This window comes from Lissotriton vulgaris, chromosome 10 (assembly GCF_964263255.1).
Source record: "Lissotriton vulgaris chromosome 10, aLisVul1.2, whole genome shotgun sequence".
Taxonomy (NCBI): domain Eukaryota; kingdom Metazoa; phylum Chordata; class Amphibia; order Caudata; family Salamandridae; genus Lissotriton; species Lissotriton vulgaris.
This window is the reverse complement of record NC_141698.1, coordinates 540273772-540286896: the sequence shown is the minus strand read 5'-3', so window position 1 is coordinate 540286896 and position 13125 is coordinate 540273772.

Sequence of the window (13125 nt, the reverse complement as noted above, 5' to 3'; positions counted from 1 at the left end):
CAAAGTTGTCATGTTTATGCGGTTGTCGGAAACAAATCCCTTCTTGTTTATTCGAGAGTTTCTAGTGACCTCTGAGTTAGCTGGCACTCACAATTAAGTTTAAAATACTCGATGGAGACATACTGACCTCAGTCCTATGTCAAATCTATAGTGTATATTATACCAATGCGCAGAGCCTATTGGGAATATAAGAACTACACTACAGTCAGCCGCACTCGCCCAGGGCCTGTCAGAGTCTCGATCTGGAGTTAGAGATTCCCTTGGGCTGTCGTGGAGATAACCCCCAGTCCCTTCTGGCTCATTGCGCTCTTCTGGGTCTGCGCAGTGCTCATGTGCTTTCTTGAACCATACCATATTTCTAGTGATCACTTGCTGACCCTTGTGCGTGGACACCATTGTCCCTTGAACGTGACTTTACAAACCTCGGGCTCATACGGGGTCCGAAACTTCCACCTTGGATGCCTCTCTTTGACTACAATGTTGTCTCCCACTTTCTCCGTTGGCATCCTAGCACCCCTGGCGAGACTTGCCTTCTGATTTCTCACTTCCCTCCGGGCTTGTACTGCCACGTCATCTCTTTCTGGAGACCTCTAGGCAGGATCAGTCGGGATGCTATGTTGCGGTGCTCTCCTGAAGAGTAGATGAGAGGGTGCACAGTGAGTGGTGCTGTCAGAGGTCTGTCTATAGGCATCTAAGAATTGGTGTAAGGCTTTCTCCATGTCTTCTCCCAGCTCCACCGCGATTCGCATGAACCACTCGACCTCGCCATTTGCTTTCGACCACTGTGGGGTGATCTTCCGGTATTGAATCGCTTTCTTTTCTAAGTATTCTTGAAATTCTCGGCCCTGAAAGGGGGGTCTGTTGTCAGACCTGATCTCTTTTGGGAGGCCCATAAATGTGAAGATCTTGTCAAGAACATTTTGTACTGGTGTGAATGCTGTGGACGCAAGCACTTCCACTATTGGAAATTTAGAGAATGAGACCATTAGTACTAAGGTGCTGCGGCCGTCGGGGAAACTACCAAAGTCGATGCTGGTTTTGGAACAGGGCATTTTAATCGGCTCCTCCGTGATGACTGGCGCAGGTGCAGGGTTGATACTGTTATGGCACATGAGTGGCAATGTCTGATCTACTCTTCTACCATGGCATCCATACCAGGAAACCATGCTTTGTTTTGGAGGCGTGCCTCAGTCTTCACCATCCCTTGGTGCCCAACGTGTGCTAGTCCCACAATTCAATCTTGCAATTCTCTCGGGACTACAATGACGTGGCCTCTCAACATGACCCCATGCTCACCTTCGCTCAGTTTGCTGCAAACTCTCCACATTTGTTGTTGTGTGTGGCTGTCCTCGGCGGTGAGTGTTTGTGCCCCATCTAAGAAATAGGCCCAGCCGTTGGACTGCAAGGCTTTCTTGACTCTTGTCAGCGTTTCATCTTTGGTCATGGCTAGCCCATCTCCTCGAGTGTCAATGCTTTGGAACAGGCTTCCTGAGTGATCATTCTGACGAATGTCTTGGTGTGTTCTACATCTGGGGGCATGCATCGTACGTCTATCTCTTCTGGGTGTCTTGAGAGATAATCCACTGAGTAGTGCGCTCCAGAATATGACTTTGAATCTGTAGACTTACAGTTGTACCGCCCATCTTTCTATTCTCGGGGGTGTCAGTCTCACTGTTCCTGCAAACAGGGGATTTAACAGCGTGTGGTCCATCACCACGTGGAACTCTTGCCCATAGAGATACAGGTGGAAGTGTTGGCATCCCCACTTAATGGCAAGGTACTCTCTTTCCATCTGGGCGTATCTTGTTTCCGTGTCCGACAGGGCACGACTAGTGTATGCAACTGGTGCCCATGTATCTCGGTTGCTTTCTTGAAGAAGGACTGCTCTGAGGCCAGTAGGGCTGGTGTCCACTACCAGTTAGGTACGGCTTCCTGGGTGAAAGTAAGCCATGACCCTCTTGTCCATTAGCGCTGTCTTGATGGCATGGAACGTGGTGTTGGCTGCAGTGGTCCATTCCCAGGTGCTTCCACTGCGCGTGAGGGCTCGCAGTGGCTCAGACAGCGAGGCCAGATTTGGCATGAACCTGCCACAGTAGGTAGCCATACCCAAAAATCTGCGGACTTCAGTTGGTGTGGTGGGAGTACTGGACGACCGGATGGCTGTCGCTTTCTTGGGCTCCACTCTCAGACCCTCTCTGGAAAAGATGTACCCAAAGATTTGTGGAGTCCTGGTAAAAGGAGCATTTGGCTCTCTGGAGGGTTAGGCCGCAATCTTTCAAACGTTGGACCGTGGCTTGGAGGTGCGAGTGATGGTCCTTTAAGGTATTGGAGAACACCAGAATGTTGTCACTAAGGTTGAAGACTCTTTGCAAACCAGACTGTGCTTCTTTGATGGTGTTTTAGAAAACGTCTGCGGCTGAGGACACTACGAAACTCAGTCTTTTGTATCTCCGGAGGTCCACGTGGGTGGAGAACATGGTGATGTATCAGCTCTCCTGCTCCAGTTCTAGCTGATGGTATCTAGCTGTTCAAATCAAGCTTTGAGAACCACATGGCTCCATTGAGGTCTGCCACTATGTCATCCATCGTGGGGGTCAGGTGCCCTTCTCTCTTGACTGCTTAATTTGGGAGGCGCAAATCTCCACACAGCCGAATGGCTCCAGGCTGTTTGGGCTTTGGTGCGATGACTAGCGGCAACATCCACCGGATTGGTCCAGATACTTTCTGGATAACATTGAGGTCTTCCAGCTTCTTCAGTTCCGCTTCTACCTGTGGGAGGAGATACAATGGCACTCTCCTGTGCCTCAAAGCAGTCGGGCGGACAGTTGAGTCGATATGTAGTCTGAATTGTTTTCCCTTGAGTTTTCCTAGTCCCTCAACCAGTTTTGGGAATTCTTGAAGGATAGCTTCAGCGTGGGAGTCGTGTACTTGGTTCGCAAAAAAGACCAGGCCCATCTCTTGTGCCGTGTGACAGCTGAGTAAAATCCCTTTTTTTCCTTCGCTGATGTGGAACCTAGGTTTTGTGATGTGCCTGTCACTGGTGACCTCTGCTCCGATCCTTCCTCTGAGGGGGAGTGGATGAGTCCCTCCATGTGTGTATATTCTGGCCTTCATGGGGGCGAGCGGGGGGCATGGAGACAGCCGCTCATGACATTCACAGACGCTCCAGTGTTGATCAGTCCTTGGACGATGGATCCGGTCACTTGGACAGAGCACATGGGTGGAGGTCTCTTCTGTTTGTATGACCGGCATTCGAAGGAAATGACAAACACGTCATCATCATTGTCTTCCGTGGTAAAACTGCGCCTTTGTGTTGGACCATCCTGTTGGGACTGTTGGCCATTTAGCGACAGTTGTCACAGCCGTTGTGTCGCCCCACGCAATTTAGTGTAGGTCAGTCAAAATCTGCTGCTTCTACACACCTTTGAAAAGTGGTGTGGCTTCCCGCAACAGGTGCTAATCTTCCCTTTTGCAAAACACGGGCCTGCTGGAGGGTGTTCAGTTCTGCAGTTGCTGCATGATCTGGTTGGCTGTCTTCTTACGGGCATGGGTGTGGTGCTTGGGCGTCGTTGGATCACCTCGACCTTCTCTTCTTTGACTTGGGTGTACCAGTGTGTGATACTGTGGTGCCTCTGTTGAAGGCTGCTTCCATTTCGTCTGCCTGTGCGTCGGACAATTCATGGGACCTGGCAAGAATGAGTACCTCGTCCAGCAATATCCCCGGTTGACGGAGGATCAACTTCCGTAAGAGGACTGAGCCACACCCTTGGATCACCTGTGCTTGTACCTCGTCTCTTTGATCACCAAAGGTGCAGGTGCTTGCCAATCATCTTAGCCGTGCGTAAAACATGTCCACTGATTATGGGCAAGAGTTCCACGTGGTGATGGACCACAAGCTTCGCTTGCTGCAGTTTAAATCGCTCAAAATCGGGGTTGAGCTTGGGTTTGAAGTGTCGGTCGAGCACGGCGACCGCGGCCTCATAGTCATCATTGTTGCCTGGGTTCGGGAGTGTTTTGAAGAGGTCGTAGATCTCCCCACCGCCATTGTATATGAGCAGTGACCTTTTTACTTTCCCATCTGTCTCCCTCGTGCCAGTGAAACAGTGGTTGAGACGCCCGATCCAAGCCTTCCATCGACGGGCCGCTGTTGCTGGGTCCGCCATCTCGCTGAATGGAGATAGAGGAAAGACTTCCGCATAGCTGTGTGCTTGGGGTGGCGCTATAGCGCCTACTTGTGGCTCCCCAGCATCTGCCTGTGGGCCTGCAGCACCTGTCTGTCGTGGTGAGCTCATGGTAGCCAGACCTGCTTCAGCCTGGACGTGTGTTGGTATGTCCTTTGTGGTGCCTGCTTCCCAGTAATGTGCAGCATTTTTTTCTTATTGGCTCTTCTTAAATATTGTATCCTGTGGCTGTGGTTTCCCAGTAATGTGCAGCCTGTATTATTTTTTCCTATTGGGTTTTTATGTATTGAGTCCTGTAACCGTGGTTTTCCACTTAGTTTTTTTTCCTTTTCTGCTGCAGGGCTTGTTAAATACACCTCAATGACCGGGCCTTCCAGTCTGAAGGGGGCACTGCTGGCACGTGATGTGCTACTTGTGTTGGGCCTCAGCGCGCTCACCTGGAACGGGTTGTGGGCATTCTCCTGCCTTCGCGGTTACAGGCCTCTCTGGGCTGGCAGGCCACGTGCAGCTGGGCGTGGCCTCCCTCAGACATTGCTGCTTGCGGCGTTGTCCACTTCACTCTCAGCCAGGGCACGAGTCGGGGTACCACGCGGGTGGACGGCATCCCCCCACTTATTTTCGAGGGTTTTTCAGGGTGGACGCCATCCACCCTGCTCAATCAAAACCGTGTCCACCATTCCGGATGAATTATGTTTGCCTCTAGGCTGCGCGTGTGTGCCTGAATGCAGACTTGCTTCCTACAGCGCCCAGACGCTCTGTGGGAGTGCGCTCTCCCCTCGAGAAGCAGAATACATAACAAAAGGGTATCGTCAAAACGTCCCTTTTCAAAGCGGGAGGCGCACCAGGAAGCCCAGTACAGCAATTAAATTACAAAGGGGCTGCTTACAGTTTTCCAAGAGGCCCTTAGCAGGCAGTGTGAAACTAATCCTATGTGAATGTGTTTCACACTGCAATGAGAGGGTGTGGACGTGTCATTACGCCCAGTGTTGCTGAAATTGGAACTGGGGGAGGATTGCGAGGCCGGCACTAGGGTAAGTATATTAAAGTTTAAAAAGCACCTTCTGCCTCGTTCCTAGCCACAATAAAAATGTTACATAGCTTCGGTGATTAATGTTCTACTTGGAGTGAGATCAGAGTTTTGTCTAGTGAAAGTTTTGACTCATTGTTAATATGGGTTAATATGCCTGATGCAAAGGACGTGTACCATACATCACAGACCTGTATTTATGAAGGTAGCTCAGTGGGTTACTGCTTTTGTTAGAGGTATTCTTTAGTTACTTGCAGTTTCTAAGTTAAAATCCTAAAATGGAACAGCGAGCTAGCAACTGTAATCAAAGCTCTGCATGCAAACTGCAAGTTATATATTAGAGTGTTATACTTTTTTCCCCAGTCTTCCATTTTTTTATTGTTGCAAAAAAGCTTTGTTTGGGTAGAAAACAATTGTTATTATTACAGAGAACTCTCAAGTATGGTGTTACATTTTGAATCCTGTTAAAGGGTGGTTGTAAGGGAATTTGTGCCGGTAGTGGTCATTGGGGGCGCTAACTGGGCACGACCAGTGCTAAAGCCGGCCCTGGAAACAGGTTCCAGTATTGATACTCAAATGAAGAGCTCCAATACTTTCCAGTCGATGTTGATCAAAAAACTGTAAAAACGACATTAAACATTCATCTTAAAGTATAGGCAAAAAGTTTTAAACCAATCCTCCTTTTTATTTATCATCACAAAGAATACACCTTCAAATACATGACTTCAGGCTTTGCACTGTACAAAACCCCTGACTTGCCTTTTAGTTCACTAATAGCACTGTCTTTTGGGGGGAGGTGGTGGGGGAGCTGGAACGATTCTCAGGTCTTGTTTGATAAATACTTTGCACATAATCTGAAGTACTAACATGAGGTGCTTTCGATAGTTTACTATAGTCTAACATAATCTGTGCTGCATGATTGACACACCACATTTTTTCAAGGCTTGGCTTGTGTATGGGTTCTTAAGAGCCAGAGCAGACCCTTGGCTCCGCTGTCCCTGGTAGTTTGGTGTCTCGCCCACCTTTGCCTTTTGCCATAGTCCGGGTCACTGGAATTATGCGTCAGGAGAAGACCAAATTATGCAGCAGGGTGGAATTATGAGGCAAGCAAAGGCAAGTTATGTAGTATAATGCTGCATATTTTATGATAGAGTTACTTTCTTATTTTGAAATTTTGCACATGCTAACACTAACTGTATTGTATTGTATTGTTACTTGTATAGCGCATGGCTACCCGGAGGCATCCCAGCGCTGCGCGGGGCTAAGGGGAGGGGGTCTGAGCTTTTATATGAACAGCCAGGTCTTCAACTGTTTTCGGAAGTTCAAATGGTTTGGTTCGCTCCGTAGATGCAGTGGGAGGGCATTCCATAGTCTGGAGGCATTGAGTGAGAAGAGGCTACCGCCACTTCTGGCCTTCTTGATCCTGGGAATCAACGCAACTGGGCAAATGTTTCATCTCATTAGTACCATTTACCACCTAAATACATCCATGTTTAAGCTACTTTAAGTGCATAGTTTATTCAGTCTGATAATATGGCAATGTGGGTTGTATTTGGATAATTAGCATAATGGCATCTTGGCAATATCTGTAACTGAGGGATAAACATGCTGCCCAAAAATGCAGGTCATATAATAGAACATAGAATATTCTGTAACCTTTACTAGCGCTCCCTATGGAAGACAACCCACCCAACGTATTACTCTTTACTGTGTCGATGGGGAACTCTTTAACACAAGTGTATCCATTGGTGAAGTAGATGTGCTTTTGGCAAGACTGCATGCTGAGTGGGCTGTCATATTGTTACAGCCCACTTCGCAAACTTCTTTGTTTTTCAGAAACAAGCCCACAATTCAAGGGTTTGTTTCTGAAAAATAAAATTGTCTCCTACCCACAGGGAGATTTTCCCCTACAAGTGGTGGGCAGTGTTCATTTTTCCTGCCAGGCAAGGCAGACACTGAGAGTGGTCTGCCTCAGCAAATCCGCCCCAAGTAGGCAGACCTTCAGAGGTACTGACTGGAGTGTCATTTCAGTGGAATGACCTCTGCCTATAACTGTACCCCAGTGGACAATGGTCACACTTGCAGAACCCAGAGGCTCTTCCTTCCAGTTACCCGTACCACCCTTTCTTCGGGACGTGGAATAACCAGACTTAACACGTGCTATTATAGGACACTCAGGATGTCGTGATGTCACTTCATGTCGTGATGTCACTTCCTGCCGTGATGTCACTTCCTGTCGTGATGTCACTTCCTGTGACCACGCCTACCTTGGAGAGTCCCCCCACTTCTTTTTTTAGGACTTGTGCCCTGCTCTCAGCGGTGTGCTGCCTTGGTACAGAGGCAGCGCGCGGCCAGAGGGGTGGTCTGGCTTCCAATGCGGGTGTTGAAGTCGGTGGCTGATAGACTGTTGTAGCCGCCGTGAGCACCGGGTGGCGCAAGGTTGCTTCCGTTTAGCCCTTCAGGTAATCCAGCGAGGCGTGGGGTTCAACACCGGCCTCATCACCAATGTAGCGTGGCACGGCCTGGAGCAGCTGACGCCTAGTGCAGCCCTCATAAATGACACACCACTACAGTCAGTGGCGGGAAGTTGCCGAGCGGTCTCCTGTCATTTATTTACAACCTCGGGACGAGCTTGCTCTGAGGAATGTGTGAGGCAAACAATGTATAGGAGAGCCCGGATGGCTCTCTACACTGTTGAACATGTTAAATTAAAAAGGAATGTAAAACTGAGAGTAAGAAAGATATGGAAGGTAGTTGCTGTATATCATTCAGGGCATAGTCAGGAAATTGAGTGAATGGGAGAGAAAAAAAAACGTGTCAGGAAAAGTGAGAGAAAGAAAATTTGGAAATTGACACAAGGCCAAAATAAATTAGGCAAATGAAAAAAGGGGGTGAATGAAAATTTGGAAACTGATACACGTCAAAATGAATGAGGCAAATGGAAAAAAGAAAATGAGCAGTGAGCTAGTATATGTCCAGGTTTACCTTAGGACATGCAGAGTTTGAGGCATAAATCTTTTTTTCCCCTGGGTGAAAATGTGACTCGAAGAAGCTTCAGAAAGGTTTCACTGAGCGCAGCTATATTTCCTTGGATAGGGTTTTCTGCGTGGCTGAATGCTAAATCTCCTTAAAAACATTAGATTCTTAATAAAGTGTATGTACACTTCTGTTTGACAATGTAATGTTTGCTTTTTTGTCATTCACAGATACATCGACTTCTAGTCTTCAACAATAATGTATTTAAAGCCCCCTAGAGGTTCATAAATGGGCACATGAGAAGTTCCTCAAAAGGAGCCCTTATTGAAAGAAAAATCAGGATGCAATTTATAATCCCAAAGTCCACACCAATCTCATGATTACTTGTTCATTGTTTTTCCTAATATAAGAGCCCTCAATGCTGCCAACCTGATAGCACATGCCCATTTGAAGCACAGTGCAGATTTAAGGTGGGGTGCCTTAAATGAACAAGTGCTATCAGATTCTGAGTACAAGCACTTCTTCGTTTATTTATGGGGCAGTTAAGGCCAGTGACAGCTGGTAGGGAACGGTGGCAGGGGGTTGGGGAAGATGGGGAGGGTTTAGGAAAAAAAATAAAGAAAACTTAGCTGGTGCTCGCCATCGCGAGCCGCTGCCTTTCCTCCAGAAGGAACCAGGAAGCACAGAGCCTCCCAAAATCTCCTGACCAATCACAGTATTGCCTTACAGCAGCATTGTGATTGGTCTGAGTGCCATAGTTCGGCACTCAGATAGGGACTGGGAGGCTGGGCATGCTCTCCACCTAGACCGTACAAACCAGCCTGTGGAGAACATGCAAAGTGCGCATGATGGTTTAGCCGGCCCTAGACAACCGGCCAAACTGCCATGCACACTTAAGGTGCAACCACCACTCCTCCTTCCTTGACATCAAGGGAGCCCGGCCCCACCACGCCCGAACAACCTGGCTGCAGGTCAACCGCAATACTCAAAATAAAATGATTATAACGTTTCGCTATTATCGTTTTATTTTTCCTTTTCACTGCTTTAAAGCAGTAGGGCGATGTTCCCCCTCCTTAGCGGAGGAGCCGCCCCTGGTCAAGGCACATCTTAGAAACTGTGCAATATTTTCAAATGAAAGTTGCCAGCACTCTGGAACAGCGAGCACCTCCAGTTATTTTCTTGTTCCAAGCCACAAATCTCTTTCCCAGGTATGCCATGAGTCTGCTCACTGTTCTGTCTGCCGCTACTTGCACCTCGAGTTATATTTTTGATATTTCTTATGCCTGTAGTGCTGCTGTTTTTTAATACCTAAGCTTGGGGTGCTGGTTCCGTAGAGCAACACATGCTTGGGAATGCAAAATATGGTTCAGGCATAGAAGAAGCACAGAAAGAGGGAAGTTGCAGAGAGACATTAACACAAAGTCTGGTTTTAACTCTGGGTGCATGTGTGAGCACATTAAAATGTAGATCTCGTGTGTGGTGCCAAAGCTTGTTATTGACTCTACAAAGGCATGGGTAACTTTGTAAATCAATCCATCACATTGAGGGTCGATATAATGGTTTGCGTGTTGTCTTTTTTCATTTTGGGCTACGTTAGATTCTTTTTAACTTGATCTACCTCTAAATCACAATTTAAAAGAATAGCCATGCTAATGTTTGAACACTGCAAGCTTGGTAATCTCGTTGAGCACAACCATATACACACTAAAATCTAATTTGTGGAAATGCATCTTTTACCTCTTTATCTTGTAACTAGCAGCCCGCCCCGACGTTGTCCGGGGGCAATGAGGCTTCAGGGCCAACCGCCCACCCAGGCCCCCGCCCGCCCCGGCCCCCGCCCACCCCGACATTGCACCGACCCCCTCCCGCCCCGCCTCGCCTGTGCCTTTCCTGAGCCGCCAAGACACCTATTAGCTCCACGGACCAGATGAAAGCAGGGCCAACCTCCCGCCCCCTCCCGTACCGCCCCCCTCCCAGCCCGCATTTGCCTTACCTGAGCCACCGCTAATGCTGGTTTTTTGTTTTATTCAGGGACGGACACGGAGCAGATGGAAGCAGGGCCAACCCCCGCCTCCTTCTCGTCCCGACCCCCTCCCGCCCCGCCTCGCCCCGCCTTTGCCTTACCTGAGCTGCCGCTCCTCCCCGCGCTCCTCACTTCACCGCCGCTCCATGTCCGCCGCTTCTCCTCGTCATCACGCACGTCGCGGCCGGTGCTACGTCACGGCCAGCGCAACGTCGCGGCCGGCGCTACTTTCAGGGGACTACTTTTTTTTTTTAGTTTAATTTACGTTTAATTTTTATTTTTATAGCCTATGTCCATCTGCACACCCTGACAATTTCAACGATGTATCGGGTGTGTGGATTGGTGCTGTGATTCCCGAGTTTACCTGGCTCAAAGGTTTGTGTTCTCTCTTTATAATAGTAGTATAGATTTGCCTAATAACTGCTCAACGTAATTTTAAGTTTTAGATCTGGTATATTCCTGCTTTGGAAGGTGAAAGGAGCTGGGTCTAGTGTTACGAAGGGTGTGTTGAATACATCGGATGAATGTGACATCCTATTGCATATTCTGTTTCGCTGTCACAATGTGAAATCTTAGCATGTGTCTCTTTAGAATCCTTTTCTAGATACATTATGTTATGTAAGCCATTAGGGAGTTTGGACTTTCTCTTACTGATGAATTTTGTCAAGGTGCAAGATGTAAACGTGCATTTTAAGAAATTATTTTAAAAGGGTGAACAAATTCATCAAATTGCTAATTTACTTATTTTCTTTTTAATTGATAATTTGGGGCTAAGAGAAGAAAAGAAATAAATGCAGGTTTAGAATCTTAACCCCCCCCCCCCCCCCAGTCAGCAGGCTATTGTTGAATTTTTGTCTGATTAATATTTATTTCTTTGAACATCTCATGTTAAGTTGAAATGTCAATTTTAAGTGATTACCACAATGTGTTTAGTTTTTTATATACATAAAATTAAAAGAAAAAGATATTTGCTCAATCCCTCAGGTAAAATCTGTTCCTCTCCGTACCTGGTGTGATTCACTTCCGGGGTGTGTGTGTACATGTGATGTGCATGGAAACCAGTGCTGCCAGCGTGCGTGTCTCTGTGGTCACACTGCATGTCTCCTTGCATTCTACCTCTCCTACTCTAGTATCAGACCCTGGGGTTGGAAACCCCATAGCAGTTTGATTCTTAATACTATCAACTTTCAATCCAGAGACCAGTACTGCAACAGCACTTTGCTAAAAAATGGTGAGGTTGCCAGTGCAGCTCAGTTCCCTCATATACCCTGCTGAGGATGTTTACCCTGAACCCACACAATACTCATCTTCTTAATAGTCTTTTTACTAAAGAAAGGCAGTCTAGCAAATCACAATAACCTTTTTTACCTCAGTAGGTCTCACTTTTAAAAGTACATCAATAAATAAGAAAATCTGTGAGGTACTCAGCATTGTTATCTCAAAGTCTGTTATAAAGTTCTGTGGTTATACTGAATAAGCAGCTACCTACATCATTATCTCTTTATTGATGTCATAACTACACTTTCACAATTGCCTTATTAACCTTCTTGCTTTCTCAAATTTGCTTGAACATGACCATTTCCCACTCTTTTTTTCAAACTTGTTGTTGGGGGAGAAGCCCCTGAACCCCCAAAATCACCCAAACCTCCCTTATGACGGTCCGGCTTGCGCCCTATGTGCACACGCCACAGGTCACTCACCCCGAACATTTACGCTTCACCACTTTCAAATGCCACCAGCCATCACTGGAGCACAGTAACAGAGTCAATAGAATAGAACAAGGTTGGAAGAGAGAGATACGGAGGGAGGACATTGGTAAATACACGGTGAAACAAGGAGACAATGAAATAAGGGGACTTGGAGACCTTCCCCATTACTTCACTCCCACCTTGGTTGCGCTCTCCTTAGCGCTGTGATATCCATCCTGATGAATGTTGCGCTGTATAAATAAATAAATAGGCTGACACAGGGTAGGGCAATGAGGGCTGAGGCACTGGGAGTCTAGAAGACACATTGGTGGGTTAACGGGGACAAATCAATTATCAACGTTTGTGGAATAAACTGTTAAAATGGACAATAACCCACTCTCTTCCCTATTTCTTCTTCAGTATTTACTCCGAAAAACAGAGTTGAATTGGACAAAACATATATGCGAAATGTTAAACAAATACTACATCTCCCGATATCTACCCCATACTGTACATTTAGCCTGGAATTAAATATAAAATTATTACTCACATCACATACTGCTGCAACAATAAACTAAATTTGTGACTGTTAAAGCAAATCCGACAACATTAAAATATCGAATTTATAAGAATATAATATTAACTCTTACAAATATTCGAAATTAAATTTGACACCCATTAATAATGACATCAAGGGAAACTACCACTAATAGAAACATTGACTACAATGTAACCCATTACACAGAAGAAGTTGTCAAGAAAAACGATGGACAGAATTAACTATGAAAAAGATCTTTTATACTTGCTAGGATACAAACACCCCTATTTTGTCCATAAATCCTACTTCTGGTTAAAACAAGACTATATTAAATCGAACCTATAAGGCACATTAAAAAGGAAATATTTTAGATTTAGACTGTTTTATACTGCATTACTTGAGTTTGAGGGAGCATGGACTCTGTGAATCAATGCAAGAGCGGTCAGTTGTGTGTCAGTTGACAATGTCAGTTGTGTTGCTAAAAAGTAGAACTTATTGGTCGTATTATTTGCCTAAGTCCAAAACTGCTGATTTAAAGGACGTTTTGCTGATGGGCCTCCTTCAAAGAAGAGAACATTTGAACAATAAAGGAGGCAATTAATGTTTGTTTTACTATGCAACCCCACACTGTTATTAGTAGAAAAATGAAGTCTTGGATCCGACCCATAGTATGTTGGAAAAAAAACGGGGCC